This window comes from Paroedura picta, chromosome 1 (assembly GCF_049243985.1).
Source record: "Paroedura picta isolate Pp20150507F chromosome 1, Ppicta_v3.0, whole genome shotgun sequence".
Classification (NCBI taxonomy): domain Eukaryota; kingdom Metazoa; phylum Chordata; class Lepidosauria; order Squamata; family Gekkonidae; genus Paroedura; species Paroedura picta.
The window spans coordinates 177,610,883-177,629,288 of record NC_135369.1 but is presented as its reverse complement, the minus strand read 5'-3'; the positions used below and the strand labels follow the sequence as shown (position 1 = coordinate 177,629,288).

General features: G+C 44.3%; 1 long non-coding RNA gene across 1 annotated transcript in view; it reads right to left on the bottom strand.

The window, feature by feature from the left end:
• LOC143821257 (uncharacterized) overlaps positions 1–17,283 on the bottom strand; it is a 30,325-nt gene extending 13,042 nt beyond the window's left edge. Inside the window, exon 1 of the long non-coding RNA XR_013225755.1 lies at positions 17,250–17,283. This is a non-coding gene — a long non-coding RNA (uncharacterized LOC143821257). The remainder of the gene's footprint in view (positions 1–17,249) is intronic.
• Positions 17,284–18,406: the final 1,123 nt, after the last annotated feature.

Genomic DNA, 18,406 nt, shown 5'->3' with positions numbered 1-18,406 from the left:
CAGGCAACTCTGAGTCATACTATTAAAGCCAAGAGTAAGCTTGCAGCCTCTTTACTTTTTTTCTCCTCACAATTCATGATTTTATAAATCTCAGCCTCTACCTTCTTATACTGGTGCTTTTGTTCACTTTTAAAAGGCCTCAGATTTAGCCTTTCCTGTCAGCTAAAGTTAAAAAAAATTATTTAAGACGGGTTTCTAGTATTCTGTCATCAAAGGTCCAGTGCTGCTTTACAGACGACCATGGTTGTTGCTTTATTTGAAGCGCTTATATGCTAACAACAACAATAAACAAACAAATAAAACGCCTGTGCGACAGAAGACCAAAGGCAGGTAGAATGAAGGCAGCATAACATTAATACAACTAGGTTTAATAAATTTAAATAAAAAACACAAAAAAGGGCACTTCAGAAAGAGTTGCACGCTAAGCAGAGGAAGAAAAGATGGGGAAGACAAAAATCAGCAAAAGGTATGGGAGCATAAATTTTTTTGACCCATAGAACCATGGAGTTGGAAGGGGCCACAAGAACCAAGCACTGACACAGTCCCTTCTGCCCACCCACTCACAATCTGCCTAAGATCAGAGAATCAGCATTTCTTGACAGATCTAGCCTCTGCTTAAAAAACTTCCAAACAAGGAGAACCCACCACCACCTCCCGAGGAAGCCTGTTCCACTGAGGAACCGCTCCACCCATCAAGAACCTCTTCCAGATGTTAAGCCGAAAATTCTTTTCAACTAATTTCATCCCATTGGTTCTGGTCCCAAAAGGAATGTATTTATAACTTCAGCGACGTATCTGTAACCTTGAGTACTAGAAACTACCTGTTGTTGAAAAATATTTCCCGTGCAGCAGCAGTGTTGAATATTCTCCACCAGTGCAAATCAAATCAAGATAACTGGGTGGAAAAGACATAAAAACGAGAACAGTATCTGACACTTTGCACAGAAAGACCACGGCTGGCTTTTTGATCACGCTTTGTTTGTTCATAGCTGGAACTTCCATATTAGAGAGAGAGAGAGAGAGAGAGAGAGTTGATGAGGAAGCCCTGTTCCTGCCACACAAAGAGCGTTCTGTAATATTCCCAGTAGCTGTTCCTTTCCAGGGTGGCCTCCAGTGCTCCGAAGGCCCATTTCATGGAACAATTCACAGCATCAATGGAACGGCTCAACAGATGGGTGCGAAGTTCATACAACAGGGCCTGCAAGAGGACCGGCATTTGTTTGCACTAAAGGCCTTTTAATCCTGAACCGAGCCTGAGCGGACTGTATTTAGGCTGACCAGGAAGCCTAAATACTCGTAGAGTTGTGCTCAGTGGTCCGTCAAAGCTTGCCAGGTATTATAAGGACTTGTATGAACGCTTTGTTTCGTGCTCTAACATTTGCCGCCGCCAGACGTCCTTCTTTCTCTCCTCTTCAGCATACAGTCTCAGAGATGAACAAGAGATCAGATGCTACCAGATATCTGCAAAACGGATATCCGGTTCCCCCCACCTTCCGTACACATTAAAGCAGCTTTTCTCAATTTATTTACCCGCCAGAAACCCCTGAAACATTCTTCGAGAAACCCCACAAGAGGCACGATTGTGCAGAATATGGTTGGGAGGCACAGCTGTGGACGCGTCTCTCTAGGGGCCCTCCCCGTTCCACCCACTCCAGGCTCATCATTGGCCATTTTGGGAGGGGTGGGCGGGCCAACATGACCATATATGGTCATATCACCTGATAAATGTTTACAAAATTTAAAAACATATATTAAAAATTCATTAACTCCCACCCATTCGGGAAACCCTTCCAGGGCTGTTAAGAACCCCAGGGTTTCACAAAACCTGCTTTAAAGGTTGAAAAGAAAAACTGCTTTAAAGGTTAGCAAAGAGCTTTGATACGCGAATGGATGACGACGCATCATTGGAGGCAGGAGTAACTTGACAGCGGAGGCATCTTAAAACCGACAACTGGTCACCAGGGCTAGGATTCAGGGAACAGCCTTTCAGTAGCTGTGCTCCTTTCCCCAGAACCGGACACGGGGGGGGTAGCAGTAGGGGAGGAATTATCACACCCTTATCGACTCCCTTGTGGGGTCCCTCTTTGGGCAGTCCTCTCCCGTGCATTTTTCAATTTCTTTATGTTTCCTCTGGCACAGCTGGTTCGGAATTACAGGCTGGAGTGTCACCAATATGCAGATGACACCCAGTTCTGTCTCCTTATGGGTGGCCACCTAGACTCCCCCTCCCTGGTGCATTTGCCAGATGTTTGGAAGCCATTGCTGGATGGTTAGAGCAGAATTGCCTGAAACTCAACCCCTCCAAGATGGAGGTCCTCTGGCTGGGCAGAAAGGCGGCAGACTAGGAAGCGTGTTTATCCACCCCGGCCAGGGTGCAGCTTATCATCTTGCCCTCAGCCGGGAAACGGGGTTGCTCTGGATAGCTCCCTTTCTATGGAGGCCCAGGTCACACAAATAGCCCACACGGCATTTAACCACCTTCGGCAGGCAAGGCTACTAGTGCCCTACCTTCCCCCGGACTGCCTAGCCAAAGTGATCCATGCAACATTCACCTCTAAACTGGACTTCTGTAACTCACTCTATGCGGGATTATCCCTGTCCCTGACCTGGAAACTCTAGGTCAGGGGTAGTCAAGCTGCGGCCTTCCAGATGTCCGTGGACTACAATTCCCATGAGCCCTTGCCAGTGCTGGCAGGGGATCATGGGAATTGTAGTCTATGGACATCTGGAGGGCCGCAGTTTGACTACCCCTGCTCTAGGTGGTGCAGAATGCAGCTGCTAGGGTTCTCACTGGTACACCTTGGAGGGCCCACATGCAGACGGTGCAGAGGCAGCTGCATTGGTTGCCAGTATTGGCCAGGATCATGTTCAAGAGTTCCCCAGGGCCTGCAAAACGGAGCACTTCTGCCAGGGCTAGGAACAATGGGACTCCTCCTCGGGCTATGCAATAAAATCTGGCATACTGCAGCTTGGGGGGGGGGGTGGATGGCTGCTGGCATGGGAGGGGGAAATCATGCCGCCAAACTTGTTTTATTTTATCTTAGTTCATTTTCTGTTTTGTTCTCTCTCTGGGGTGGGGTTTTTATGATGTTTTATGACTCTCCAGAGAGCGGCAGGCCAAACATCTAATTAACAAACAAGCAGATAAATTTTGGTAACTGTTGGTAAGAGTTCATAGCTGGGGCTGGAATCTCTGGCTTTGAAAATTTGTGATGATTCAAGGGGCAGAGGCAGGGAAGGATGGCTATTTGGGAGGGGAGGAAGCTGCAGCAGAGATGTGACTCCATAGAGCAGGGGTAGTCAACCTGTGGTCCTCCAGATGTCCATGGACTACCATTCCCGTGAGCCCCTGCCAGTGTTTGCTGGCAGGGGCTCATGGGAATTGTAGTCCATGGACATCTGGAGGACCACAGGTTGACAACCCCTGCCATAGAGTACACTCTGCACTTTTTCTCCAAGGAAATAGATCACTGGAGATCAGTCGTAATTCTGGGAGAGCTATGGGCCCCCTATGAGGATGAGCACCCCTAAGGGCAAGGGATGTTTAGAGGCAATAACAGTGCCCTGCCCACTAAGTCCTGCTTTTAGGCCTCCAAAATAGTCATTGTAGAACTCCACAGCTTTGTGGAAGCTGTAGAAACTTTTAAAATGTTGAGGACGGGGAGTAGAAAAAGGTGGTGATGGATGATGCATCCAATCACACCTTATTGGGAGAATTAGCATCATATTAAGGTTCCAAGCCCCCTACTGTGATAGACATTACAAGTTTCAAATTGACGTTTCCCACAGACATAAAGAGTGATGTCTCCTAGGCTGAAGCGGTTTAAAGACCAGGTTAGCAGTTTACTTTGTGGAAGAATGTTGGGATTTTTGAACTAGACTCAGCCCTAAATCCCTCCAGGAAAACAGAGTTTTTGAAGAGCATTTGCAGTTATATGTTACCTTTTGTGGCTTAGGCAAAGATCCAGACTTAGAGTGCTTTAAGGTTTAAAAGGAATAATCTTTATTAAAAAGAGTATACATGACTATATATAATATTAATCTGCTTCAGTCTTCTTAATGAAGCTGTGCACAAAAGACTGAAAGGCAGTTACAGCAGCAACACATTGCAAGCCCCTATGGTTAGTCTCCAAGCAGGACTACATGCCCACATGTCAGCAGATGGAGACAGCGGAGAGCTTAATGGTGGGAGATCCTTGCTTCTTGCAAGCCAAGATTCTGAAGAAGAAGTAGGCAGTAACCCACTTAAACAAAGGTATCTCCCAATCATGTGGAGTGCAATTTTCCAAGCACATGACTGGGATTCCCTGCCATCTCAGTAGTGACCTTTTGGTGTCACTAGTTAGCACATAAGCTTCTTAACATCTTAACAATAACCCATGTTGGGGATTGAGTTGCTGGGCCTCCCTGGTCACCAGCGGGGAATGGGGAGTAGGGTTGCCAGGTTCAGGTTGGGTGATTTGGGGAAGAAGCATGAAGGCTTCAGGGAATACAATGGTACAGCATTCACCTTTCAAAGCATCCATTTTCTCCAGAAGAACTAATCTCTGCTGTCTGGAGATGAGATGTAATTCTAGATCAGGGGTAGTCAACCTGTGGTCCTCCAGATGTCCATGGACTACAATTACTATGAGCCCCTGCCTGCATTGGTTGGCAGGGGCTCATGGGAATTGTAGTCCATGGACATCTGGAGGACCACAGGTTGACTTACCCCTGTTCTAGAGGATCCCCATGTCCCACCTGGATCGTTTATGCACTGGGAACTTTACTGCCCCAGCTCCCATGCAGGAGCACAAATCGGGGCGGATGAAGTGCACTGGGCCAAATACTCCCCCATATGGGTACAGGAAGAGGTGGGGCAACCTGCCACGACAAACTCCAGCCTGCAGCCTGGCATGAAACCTCCAGTGCATAAATGGTCCTGGTGGCTGGCATCCTCAGTTGGGAATTGCTGTGCAGAACAGGGCATGAAACTAGATGGGCCAAGGGTCTGATTCAGCAAGGCAAGGTTGCACTTATATTTTCACTTTTATACAAATTAGGGCTCTATCCACACATCATTAGATATTGCACTGCAACATTCATTGGCTACTGCATTAACTTGTCCTCACGGGAAAATCCAGTTGTGGACTCCATGGAGGACTTTCATAGTCAGGAAAGGGAGGTTTATTTTTAAACTCTCTGACCGATGACTCTCCCCTCAGGTTGTTCCCAGGGGGATGCTTTCTCCCGTGAGCAGCATTTCAGGGATCATTTTGGGATGTAGCTGGAAATGTCCTGTGGATGGAAGATCTTCTGTGCACAGCATTCTCATGGTGTCCAATCTTCTGTTCCTGGTGGCTGACGTTCACAAAACCCAAGGTCTTTCATACATCTATCATTGCTCAGCATGTTTTATATTTCTGGGATCTTTTTTCTACACCAGGCCTATGCCATCCATTAATCTCACTGTTTCCCCCACTTCTCTTCAATGCATCCCTGCTTTGAAGTTTTGCCTGACAAAATATGATGGAGCATCTTTTATCCCAATACGTTACACTGGCTGGGGCAAAAAAACGTTAAGGCCTAACACAGTCTGGGACCTGCATACCTTATTTATTTATTTATTTATTATTAGATTATATAGATTATTAGATTACCCAATAAATAATTTATTTATTATTCGATTTCTATACCGCCACTCACCGTCGCCTCGCGCCAGCTTACACATACAATTGTAAAACAATAAAACCCCAATAAAATCCCATTAAATTAACAATCACAAACTAAGCAACTATGCAATGGCGACCATACTACCTCAGGTACCACCTCTCTGTGTATGTCCCCCAAACAACAGCAACAAAAACAACTACTACTACTACTACTACTGCTACTACTGCTACTACTATTTACCCGCCACTCCCAGGACTGGCTTGTGGCAGGGTACAATTGTCCGCATGAAACCCCCAATAAAACCCCATTAAAACATGACACGGACATCAAAAAGTTATACAGCAGGAGCCAGAACATGGCGGTGTAACTCAGCCTCACATCCCCCCAATAAAGCATCCAAGAGAGGAAGTGGGAAGAGGGGGCCATTGATGTCACATGGCCTAATCGCTGCCTAGCACCAGGTTAGATGCCTGGCTTAGTGCATTGATGGCTTGATTTGGTACTAGGCAGACTCATAATTTTGGCGTTTCACTGTTATTACCCACATAAATTCTTGGGGGAGGAGACGGGTATAAAATAAGAATTAAATTTATATCTGTAGTTCTTAGAAAACTGGGCGTTGCCTTGGCTGTTTATTGGACTCAGATGTGCAAGAACGATTTGGAAAGAAAGGCAGTACACTGTGCAGGAAATTCGTTTCAGTGAAGGTCTTGCTTGGAGATCTTCCTTTACCCTTGCAAGAAAAGGGTGGCCATAAAGGGAGCAAATGTGTGTTGAGTGTTTTAAACTGCATTTCAATGACTTAGAACATGCATGTACTCACATGGCTACTTCCGTGTGGATCAGGTTTTATGTTAAGTTAAGCAACCCTTTGATTTGCTGTGTATGTCATGCATCATGGACACCTTGTGCCATAATTATCAAGCACATACCTGTTGGAGTGAGCAACTCAGCATGCCTGGACTTGGGGGCATGGGCCCCTACATCTCTAAGAGTGTATAAGTGTTGTCCCCTTAAATGGGATGCCTCTCTTTGTCTTAACCAGGGAGCTGCCCTCTGACCCTCCTCTTGCTTTGTTCTACTCCATTGTGACATGGATCTTCTTGGAGTCACATGTCTCTGCAGTTCTGTCCTGTAGAACCAGTGCCCTGAGACTTCCACATACATGATGCTGGATTCATCTAGCCACTAATTATAGGGAAAGTACTCTTTCGATTAGGCTTCTCTGTCCCCTTTCAACAGGAATGTAAACTTGAATCTACTTGAACGAACGTAAGTTTTACTTTTGCCATAAACTTCTTTGGAGATTTCCTTTAGTGCACACAGTATTATGCTTTCATGATTGGGCAAACACTGTAAACCAAAGAATCACACATTTAAGACTGGGCAAACTCTGGATTAACCAAAGAATCACACATCTGAGATTTGGCAAACTCTGTATTAGCCAAAGAATCGTGCTTATAAGATTGAGGAAAGTCTATACAAACCGAAGAATCACACATCTAAGTTTGGGCAAACTCTGGGGCATTTCCCACGGCTTAAAAATAGCACAATGGTTGCCGATTGAAAACGCTACTAATTTGCCATAACGCACGACGTCGTCAACAATCTGCAACAATCCTGAAACCGATCAGCAATAAGCGCTTCGTTGTGGCGCTTTCAGGGGAATCCAGAAAACTGGATTCACCCTCCGGATAGCGATACACTCCTGCAACCAATCTGCAACACTAGCGCTAAAGACCTGTGCGTTACCATTGTAGCTGGTTCTTCAAAGTCCCTCCCCCTGGATCTCTCCTCCAAACTTCCGGCGAAGCGATCGCCATTTTTTTTTCTCGGAGCGAGCGGGGATAAACGCACCGGCGAGCCTCTTTCTGTTTAGAGGCTTCCCTGGCTTCAGTCCTTCACCTTTAGTCACTAAGCACAAACCACTTAAAAGCCCGTTTGCTGAAATAAAGTCCCTTTATTTTTGACACATAAATTCAGCCGAAAATCGAGCCCGTGAGAAGGGGGGGGGGATTTTTTTTTATCACTCGGGGCAGCGTGCAAACGATCATACAATCAAACGATAGCTCACAATAGGCAGCTGGATGGGTCTCTCCGTAGCAACGAATCTACACAGATTCGTTGCTATGGGTCTGTTTTTTTTTTTAAAAAACCTTCCTTAAAGGGAAAGCGGCTGTTTGGGAGCATGCTAACGGCTGCCCATTGGCTGCTTGACGGCCAGGGGCGGGACGAGCTTGGCAATAGCGCTTCCTTTCTAGCGATTTCTGCCGAGACCGGAAGCCTGTGGGAAACGCTAAAAAACGCAACTGATTCCACTACAAAGCCAGGTGTGCAAAACGACGAATTCCACTATTTTAAATGGCGATTTTTCATTCCGCAAACAATTTGCAACAAAGATCCCCGTGCGAAATGGCCCTCTGTATTAACCAAAGAATCATGTCTAAGATTGGGCAAACTGTATTAACCAAAGAATTACACTTTTAAGATTCAGCAAAGTCTATATTAATCAAAGAATCACACTCTGTATTAACCAAAGAATCATGCTTCTAAGATTGAGCAAAGTCTATATTAACCAAAGAATCACACTCTGTATTAACCAAAGAATCATGCTTCTAAGATTGAGCAAAGTCTATATTAACCAAAGAATCACACTTCTATGATTGGGCAAAGTCTATATTAAATAAAGAATCATTCTTTCATGATTGGGCAAACTCTGTTCTATTAACCAACTATCCAAATAGGCTGCATGCCTGCCTGCCTGATACCATGACAAATGCTTTCTACTGTGCATTCTGTTAAAATAGCATGCTAACGTGAAAGATAGTGAATTTCAAATTGCTAATTTATCCATCTGAGAGTCCAAGTGAGTTTCTTTAGAAACTAATTGGCATTGTGAGCAACATGAGGCAAGTTTCTGAGCAGGTGAACACTGAAGATCACAAGCTCAATTATGCTGTTTTATATGTTCTTAGTCACCTAGATCTGTGGGAGAGATTTGGGGTTTGCTGTTTCATTCTGGTTTTAACTGGAAATGTTTTTTTTTAAGTATTATTTTAAGCCACCCTGAACCACAAGGAAAGGTGGGGTTTAAATGTTTTAATAGATATAGTTGTTTGTTACATATCAGGACGCAGGTATGCTCTTAAATGCAAAGGTGAATGGCAGCCTTTTCACACAGACACCTGAGATGTATCTGTGCCTTGCCTTTAATTTGCCTCTGAAATGTCAAGCTCCTCCTAGGCAGAGGCAGCTGGGCTGAAAGAAAGAAACCAGGAGAGAAGGTGAGCGGGTTTTTATTAGCCTTTCCTGAAGTGGGGAACAATAATTAAGTTTGCTTTGTGAAAGGACAGAGCTTGAGGATGTGTGGGTGTTTGTAGACTTCTGGAGAGTGGTGTTTTTGTCTGGGTCTGGTCTGTTGCTCATTGAGCAAGGTCCATTTGTCTAGGCCTGATTGCAGCTCCCACTCTCTGCTGTTTCTGCTTGGAGGCATAGGCTGTGGGCCCCTGAACTTTAAGGCTTCTCCTAGGCCTCCTAAACTTTAAAGCTCTTAGACTAGGGACAAGGATTGAGGATCCTGCATCTCTCTAGGTACCTTTAAACTACTAACCACTTATGAAGGCAGAAAGTCAGCAGGAACTATCCAGTGTCTTGCAGATAGTGCCATGTACAATTATCAACCCACTGGATGGAAATCGTCGATTTGTGTTTGCTCCATGGAGTTTCTGGCTCTCAGGGAGCAGGATCATTCCCTTAAGGCTATCATAGCCAATTTGCTGGAGACCCTTAGGGATTTACCAGAACAGCTCAACTCCTCTGCTAACATCTCATTCATTCATTCATTCATTCATTCATTCATTCATTCATTCATTCATTCATTCATTCATTCTCTTACTTGCCACTCCAGCAAGCTGGCTCACAGCAGGTTACAAAGAATAAAAACTGCTCAGTAAAACAGTAGAGCCAGTTTGGTGTAGTGGTTAAGAGTGCAGACTTCTAATCTGGCATGCTGGGTTCGATTCTGCACTCCCCCACATGCTGCGTGACCTTGGGCTCGCCACAGCACTGATAAAACTGTTCTGACTGAGTAGTGATATCAGGGCTCTCTTAGCCGCACCCACCTCACGGGGTGTCTGTTGTGGGGAGAGGAAAGGGAAGGTGACTGTAAACTCCGTTGAGATTCCTTTGGGTAGAGAAAAGAGGCATATAAGAACCAACTCTTCTTCAGTAATATCAGGACTCTCTCAGCCTCACCTCCCTCACAGGGTGTCTGTTGTGGGGAGAGGAAGGGAAGGCGACTGTAAGCCGCTTTGAGACTCTTTTGGGTAGATAAAAGCAGCATATAAGAACCAACTCTTCTTCTAGAAACTATCCCTACCTTAAAACCCAACCCTCCCAGAAGGCGAACACTAAAACATTCATTCCCCCCTCCCACTCAGCAGTCTCCCACCAGGTGCCTCAGGGGGAAGTTAATGGGGAGAACTGCCTGCTGTCCAAGCTAGGCTAGGAGGGGGGCCCTGATCTTAGCTTCCCTGGCCTCAACCAAATGCCTGTGGAAAGAGCTCCATCTTGATGTGAAGAGTAAGAGTCTAGAGGTCAAAGGGTGTCAGTCTGAGGAAGAGTGATTTGATCCCCTAGAACAGTGGTCCGCAGTCTTTTTAAGGCTGCGGACCGGCGGCGGTGGGGAGGGCGATCGCCTAGCCGCGCATGCATGTTTGCGCCATGCGCGGCCTCAAACGCGCATGTGCGGCCCTGCTTCCCTCTCCCCCTCCACAAAAAGAAGCTTGCCGGGCCGCAAGCTAATTGGCCGCTATTGTGGCCAATTTGCTTGCGGCCTGGGAAGTTTCTTACTGGGGGGCAGGCGGGGAGAGGGGGCCGCGGCCCGGCAACGGGCTGCAGCCCGGTGGTTGGGGACCACCGCCCTAGAAGGCCAACCACTTTAAAAAATCCAGTTTTAAAAATTAATTGTTTTTAAAATTGAATGCTCAGGCTATTGTTAATGAAGGTGGTTACCAGTTCCATTCCAAGGATCTGGATCCTGACTTACATTTTTTTGTATTTTGTGAAGGTTCAGTAAGTTGTGAAGATATTAAAGCCAGTATGGTTTGTAGTGGTTAGAGTGTTGGACTAGCGTTTGGGAGACTGGTTTGAATTGTCACTCTGTCATGGAAATGTAGAAACATAGATCTGGAAGGGACGTCAAGAGTCGTCTAATCCAACCTCCTTCACAGTGCAGGAAATTCACAGTCCCTTGCCTCCTGCTCTATGCCCAGAGGAAGCTTGCTGGGTGACCTTGGACCAGACGCAGCCTAACTTATCCTCTCAACCTAACTTATCCTCACAAGTACGGTCCAGGAAGAGTTGTCCAAATCCTAGGACGGGGTGACCAAATGGTGGCTCTCCAGATTTCCATGGACTACAATTCCCATGAGCCCCCGTGAACTTATCTGGAGATCTACAGTTTGTCTGCCCCGTCCTAGAGCAGTGGTTCTCAACCTTGGGGTCAGGACCCCTTTGGGGGTCGAATGACCCTTTGACAGGGGTTGCAGCAGGGTGAGCAGCTTGGCTGGGGGGGGGCACCACCACTGTGGCCACTCCTCCTGAAGGCTCCCGCCAATTCATATACAATTTATAACCAATTTATATACAATCATGAACAATAGATCTTCACACCATTAGTCAGTTTTGGTTTAATTCCTGTGAAAGAACCCTTGCATAATTTTATGGTTGGGGGTCATCACAACATGAGGAACTGTATTAAAGGGTCACGGTATTAGGAAGGTTGAGAATAGGGTTGTGTGTGGCGGCGGCACTCTGTCTATCAGATCTAATTCCTTAAATCTATTTGTCACCTCTACTGTATATTCGTTGGGAATATGATTTAGTTCATACCTGAGTGGCCTAGTGCTTTTCCCTACTTTCTTCAATTTAAGCCTAAATTTTGCAACAAGAAGCTCATGATCTGAACCACAATCAGCTCCTGGTCTTGTTTTTATTGCCTGTATAGAACTTCTCCATCTTTGGCTGCAGAGCACATAGTCAATCTGATTTCTGTGTTGACCGTCTGGTGATGTCCATGTGTAGAGTCGTCTCTTGGGTTGTTGGAAAAGAGTGTTTGCTATGACGATTGTATTCTCTTGACAAAATTCTACCAGCCTGTGCCCTGCTTCATTTTGTAGTCCAAGGCCAAACTTACCTGTTATCCAGGTTATCTTTTGGCTTCCTACTTTAGCATTCCAATCCCCCATGATGATAAGCACATCATTTTTTGGTGTTGCTTCTAGAAGGTGTTGTAGGGCTTCATAGAACTGGTCAACTTCATCCTCTTCAGCAGCAGTGGTTGGGGCATAGACCTGGATTACTGTGATGTTGAAAGGTTTGCCTTGGATTCTAACTGAGATCATTCTGTCATTTTGGGGATTGTATCCCAAGACTGCTTTTCCTACTCTCTTATTGATTATGAAGGCTACTCCATTTCTTCTGCAAAATTCTTGTCCACAGTAGTATACCTGATGGTCATCTGAATTAAATTCACCCATTCCTGTCCATTTTAGTTCACTGATTCCTAAAATGTCGATGTTCAGTCTTGTCATCTCTTGTTTAACCACGTCCAGCTTGCCTTGATTCATGGATCTGACGTTCCAGGTTCCTATGGAATAAAAATCTTTACAGCATCGGACTGTCTTTTCGCCACCAGTTACTTCCACAACTGAGCGTCCTTTCGGCTTTGGCCCAGTCGCTTCATTCATTCTGGCGCTACTCGTACTAGCCGTCTGCTCATCCCCAGTAGCATATTGGACACCTTCCGACCTGAGGGGCTCATCTTCCGGCGTCATATCGTTATGCCTTTTGAACTTGTCCATTGGGTTTTCATGGAAAAGATACTGGAGTGGTTTGCCATTTCCTTCTCCAGTGGATCACCTTTTGTCAGAGCTCTCAGTTATGACCTGTCCATCTTGGGTAGCCCTACACGGCATAGCTCATAGCTTCACTGAGCTACGCAAGCCCCCTTGCCACGGCAAGGCAGCAATACTTGATGGGGGCGGGATGACAATAAATAACAATAAATAATAATAACAATAAATAATAATAAATAATAGTTGTTGTTGTTGTTGTTACTATTACAATTGACATGGCAACCACAGTAAGGGGCTTTCAAGACCAGCGTGATACAGAGGTGGCTTGCCACTACCATCCTCTGCAGGGTCTTCCATGGTGGTCTGCCATCCAAGTAGTAACCTGACGAGACCAGGTTATACCACACAGCCTTCCCTCCCACTTTGCAAAGTAGTTTGAACTTAATAAAAATGACTCTTTAAACAGCCTCCTTAGCAGTTCAGAAAGGACAGGCAGGTTGCACTTGGCAACTGTGATTCCATAGCTGTGTGTGTGTGTGTGTGTGTGTGTGGGGGGGGTTATGTGAGGAACCTTTTCCATTCTGTACATCTAAACAGGTCAGTACCATCATATTTGTTCTCTGCAGGCCGTCCAAGTGACTACAAGGAGACTTTGAGTTGCCTTTGAAATGTGTGCTGTCCCCCCTCCATGTGCGTGCACACACGCAATTGTTGCACATGGTTCTAATTTTTTTATTTGCCTGAGTTGACAGGAGGGAAAAAAAACTTTAATAGGTTAATGAACACCCCGGTGCTTATTAGCAGATGCTTTTCCCCCCGATTTATAATGATGAGTTTGTAGAACATTATTGAAGAATAACATTTACCTTATGACAGACCACCCTAACACTTTTGACTTCTGTTGGCGGGTGTGATATGGCAGGTGGTTGAAAACCAGGAAAAACCAGCTACAAAAATCAAAGCAGGCTGCCAAATTTGTTACGCAGGAATCCAGGGATGGAAATAATTTTTTATTCCATAGACTGTAATTCATGCAGTGTAGCTTTTATGAAGCCTACTATGGAACTGAGCAAGTGGCTTTAAATAAACCTTCAGGCTTTTCCATGATGTCATCCCCAAAGATCATTAAGATCATAGGACCAAAATTTGCTGAGGATCCCTGGCCCAAACAGGGCCTTTTTGGACTTGGCCCCGGCACGGTGGAATGCTCTGCCAGGAGAAATCAGGGTTCTGCAGGACCTTAATCATTTCCGCAGACCCTGCAGGACAGAGCTGTTCCACCTGGCATATGGTTGGGACCCTAAACACCCTCCAAGAAATGTGGGCCTCACTGCCATCGACTGAGACTGGACTGGAAAGTCCAGACGCCGCCCTCAATCAAAACCTGAATTTAATTGGGGTCTATATATATCAGAATGTTTTTAACTGTATTTATACTGTTTTAAAGATTTTGTTGCTATTACTAATTGTTTTTACCCACCCTGAGCACAGGAAATGGGGGATATAAAAATAAAGGTTATTGTTATTGTTATTATTAAGCACTAGGTGACTAACAGTCAAGATAAAACCAGCATATCTTCCAGTGGCTGGAAGCACAACAGCTTGTGTCTACACCATAGTTTGGGCTTGCGACAGGAGAGGTGTGTAGAAGGGGAAAAAAGTTACTTATTGCATCTGGCATGAGAAAACATGAACTACTCTTAATAGCGTTCTGGCAAGTTATTTCTGCAGACATGACGTTTGTGGAAAAGTCATTAAGAAAGAAGAAAATATGATTTGGAGATGAAAATATTGCCCCGGCTCTTCCCCCAGTTCCCTGCATGCCTGTCCCGAGGAAACCATCTTGTAAAATGTTTCATGCAAAAATATAAGGGGAAGGTACTTTGATTTAATCCTCCCCTCACACCTCTTCTCACTTAATTAATTGTTGTCAATTGGCTTTTCCAATGGGCAGGTAATATATGGTTTGTGCCAGTTTAGGGTGTGTCAGAATAGTAGGTAAGCTTGTGTCTAATGTCATCATGGCTGTGACACATAGCAATGTTTATGCCTTCCTCCAGGATCCTTGTTTATTATTTTCCTTAGGACATTTTGATCCCCCTCTTTCATCAAGGAGCTCAAGGCAATGAGACTTATTCATTCGGTTTTTGTTGTCGTTCGTTTAACGCCTGTGTGTGTGTTTTTTTATTGCATTGCTACTCTTTAGCATGGCTTTATGTTTTGAAAGGCTCTTTTTCCTTTGGTGTGTTTTTGTGTACTGCCTCTTGGGGCAAAAAGGGCAGAATCTGAATTTGGAAATAAAAATAGTAGCAATATACATTTAACTTGTGAGATATGCATTTAGTATAGTTAGATTAGGAACTTCCTGATGTTTTTTCTAATAGTCGCTTCCCATGTCCTGATTGGCTCAGTTGGACACTTCCTGCTCCTTTGAGCATACTTCCTCCCTGCTTGCCTCCAGAACAGAATGAATGACTGTAGAACAACAGTTAGACAGAACTCTGTCTCCTCTTTTTTCTATACAAAGTTGTTTCTCTTCTAAATAAAGCTATTTTATTATTTTAAGCCAATAGTTGGACATGCAGGTTGGCAGGCCACACTGGAACACCATATTCTGCCGTATAATAACCAGTCTTAAAGCTGAGCATCTAAGTGTTGTAGCAGGCATACCCCAAGTTGTACCGCATAATTTTTGAAGAATGTTGTTTCATGTGCATACTTTCACTGTACATTGTTACAAGAATGTTTACAGCTCAAGGTCCCGTCCAAGGTAGTGCCAAAGTATTTAGGTGTATAACTGTGTGTAAGTCAGGTGCCATTAAGGTTCATATTCAGTTCACGGATGGCAAGATTGTTATTTAGATGGAAACAAGATCATTCTGGTTTTCCTGTACTTGGAACGAGCCACCATTTATGATAGTAGCTGGCACAAATTTTTAGATCCCTAGTCAGTATTTTTCCTCATATACTTATTTATTTAAACAGTCTTTTTGTTGTTGTTATGTGCGAAGTCGTGTCCGACCAATCGCGACCCCATGGACAATGATCCTCCAGGCCTTCCTGTCCTCTACCATTCCCTGGAGTCCATTTAAGTTTGCATAAACAGTCTTAGACCAGAACTATCGTAAAACACAACTATAGAATAAAATGGGAGGGGGAAAGCAATCCCTTACCCATAAGAATAGAATAAAATAGGACAATCCCAATATAATAGGTACAAATGTCACAGAAAAGTCACCCTACCCTGAGGCAACGGATTTTACAGGCAGCACAAAACTTTGCTGTAACAGCTGACCTCAGGATTCTTGTCCTTCAATAACGTTTTTACCAGCACAGAGTCTGAATGGCCAGGAAACCTTCTGAACAAATGAGTTATCAATTTAAAACAGATCTCACTGTAAAAAGAACAGTGCAATAAAGTATGTTCTACAGTTTCAAGTTGTCTAGTTCTGCACAGACAGAATCTCTCAGACAGAGGGATATTTTGGTAACGGCCTTTGAGAATGGCCGATGGCAGTGGAAGCTCATCTAAGGATATTACACTCTAAAGTTAGAAGAATATGCTGCCGGTGACGGAATATATCTGGATTTGTTAGAAGCTAGAAAGGTAGGGGACCTTTCTATATCTGATTGAGATCCAATATCCTTGACTCTCAAATTAACAAGTTGTTTTATTTGGTTCTAATCAGTATTTCTTCAGTCCTTTCAATTGATTTCAGACTTTATGGAAGAAGATGAACCTGAAGAGCTTTGCACACTAGATCTTCAGAAAAGGTTTTGGAATATGCAAGATCTGTAGAGTGCATAATTCAAAAACAGATGAAGAATATCCTACAGGGGACATGGGAGAAGATGTGTATTTAGGATAGTTAGATTAGATTAAGAACTTCCCTGATGCTTTTCAAATAGTCTCCTCCTATGTCCTGATTGGCTTAACTGGAGACTTCCTGCTCCTTTGAACGCACTTCCTCCCTGCTTGCCCTCAGAAGAGATTCAGAACAACAGTTAAAGAGTCAGATAAGTCTCTTCGCTTTCTATACAAAGTTGTCATTCTTCTCCATAACACTACTTTATTCTTTTAAGCACTTAGGTGCTCAACCCTCTTTCCACATTTAAACTCTGACAACAACTTGGATCCCTTTTACAGAAGGACAACTGAAAGAAGGAAGGATAGAATGACTTTACAAAGCCTTGGGGCTGACTAAGGTCTATAACAGACTTTCCCAACTTTTTTATCATTGAGAAACCCCTGAAACATTCTTCAGGCTTTGAGAAACCCCAGAAGTGGAATAAATGTGCAGAACATGAATCCAGATCTTGGCTATATGCACACCCACCAAAGGCCCCTTCACCCACCCACCCCCTCCAGGCCCATCATTAGCCATTTTGGGAAGGGGGGCGGGTCAACATGATCATATATGGTCATATCGCCCAATAAATGTTTAACAACTTTAAAATATATAAAAATTAACTCACCCATTCAGGAAACCTTTCTAGAGCTATCAAGAGTTTCATGAAACTCTGCTTGAGGAAGCCTGGTCCAGAAGGTTTTTTCAGGTGTACCCAAAACCTGCAGACCTCTTAAAATCAGTCCTAAAAAACCTGCTTACAAAACTTCTCTCAAGCTTCAAACCATGATAGCAACAATGTGTTTGCTTGGTAAGGCATTGTACAAAATTGGGACTGCGAGAGCTGGCTAGGCCCATTTATGTTGTATAGAGCTGCTTGCTAGGAAAATACCTGGCAATAATCCTGTTTGTCAACTCTAGTGCCTTCAAAAGGCAGGATAAAGATGCAACAGAGGAAAGTGATGTCATAATGCATGATCCCTTATGTAAATATGAGCAATGGGTCACCTTGACGTAGGATTGCCATCCTAGTAGCAAATTGTGGTCACATCTGGTTCCATCTTTAGCTTACAAATACACAAATATCTTTCAGAGGCTAGAATATGAGTGCTAGTCCTTATCCCCTCTGCCACTGCCACTTGGAATATTGTTTACTTAAAGACTTTCTGCGGTGTGTTCAGACCAGGCATTCACTTACACCCAGATTTCTCTCTCTCTCTCATAGAAGACCGAAATATCTTAAAATATCTCTTCCTGAACTCAGACACGATAAGATAGAGGAAATGGTGGAAAACCAGTAATCAGTTTGAACTGAGACAGGTTGCTTTTAAAATGCACGATGTGAGATGATTGTAAGAGTTTATGCCTTTTTCATACGTTAAATCAGTCTTAACTTTTTTACCATTGAGAAACCACTGAAACATTTTTTCAGGCTCCGAGAAATCCCGGAAGTAGCTCAATCATGCAGAATACTTCAGACCAACACGGCTAATCATTTGAATCCATGCGGAATATGTTTGGGAAGCATAGCTGTGCACTTACTCCTCTGCTACCCATCTTCTCCAGGTCCATCATTGGCTTTTTTGGGAGGAGAAAACAGGTTGATTTGACCATATGGTAGTCACATCACCTGATAAATATATATTTTAAGTATAGTAAAAATTAATTAACTCTCACCCATTCAGGAAAGCCTTCCAGGGCTGTCAAGAAACCCCAGGGTTTCACAGAACCCTGGTTGAGGAAGCCTGGGTTATATCCTCAGACTCCTATGTGCACAAAATTGGTTTTAGCAAACAGTTGTTTAGATCTCTGGGAGGATAAACCTACAGGAAAATAAAATCTGAGGAGGATATTATGTGGAGTATGTTCATAGGCCTGGGGTTGGTGGGGAATGGATAATGTCAAATTGCCCGACAGTGGCGCAGGGTGGTAAGGCAGCCGACATACTGTCTGAAGCTCTGACCATGAGGCTGGGAGTTCTATCCCAGCAGTCGGCTCAAGGTTGACTCAGCCTTCCATCCTTCCAAGGTTGGTAAAATGAGTACCCAG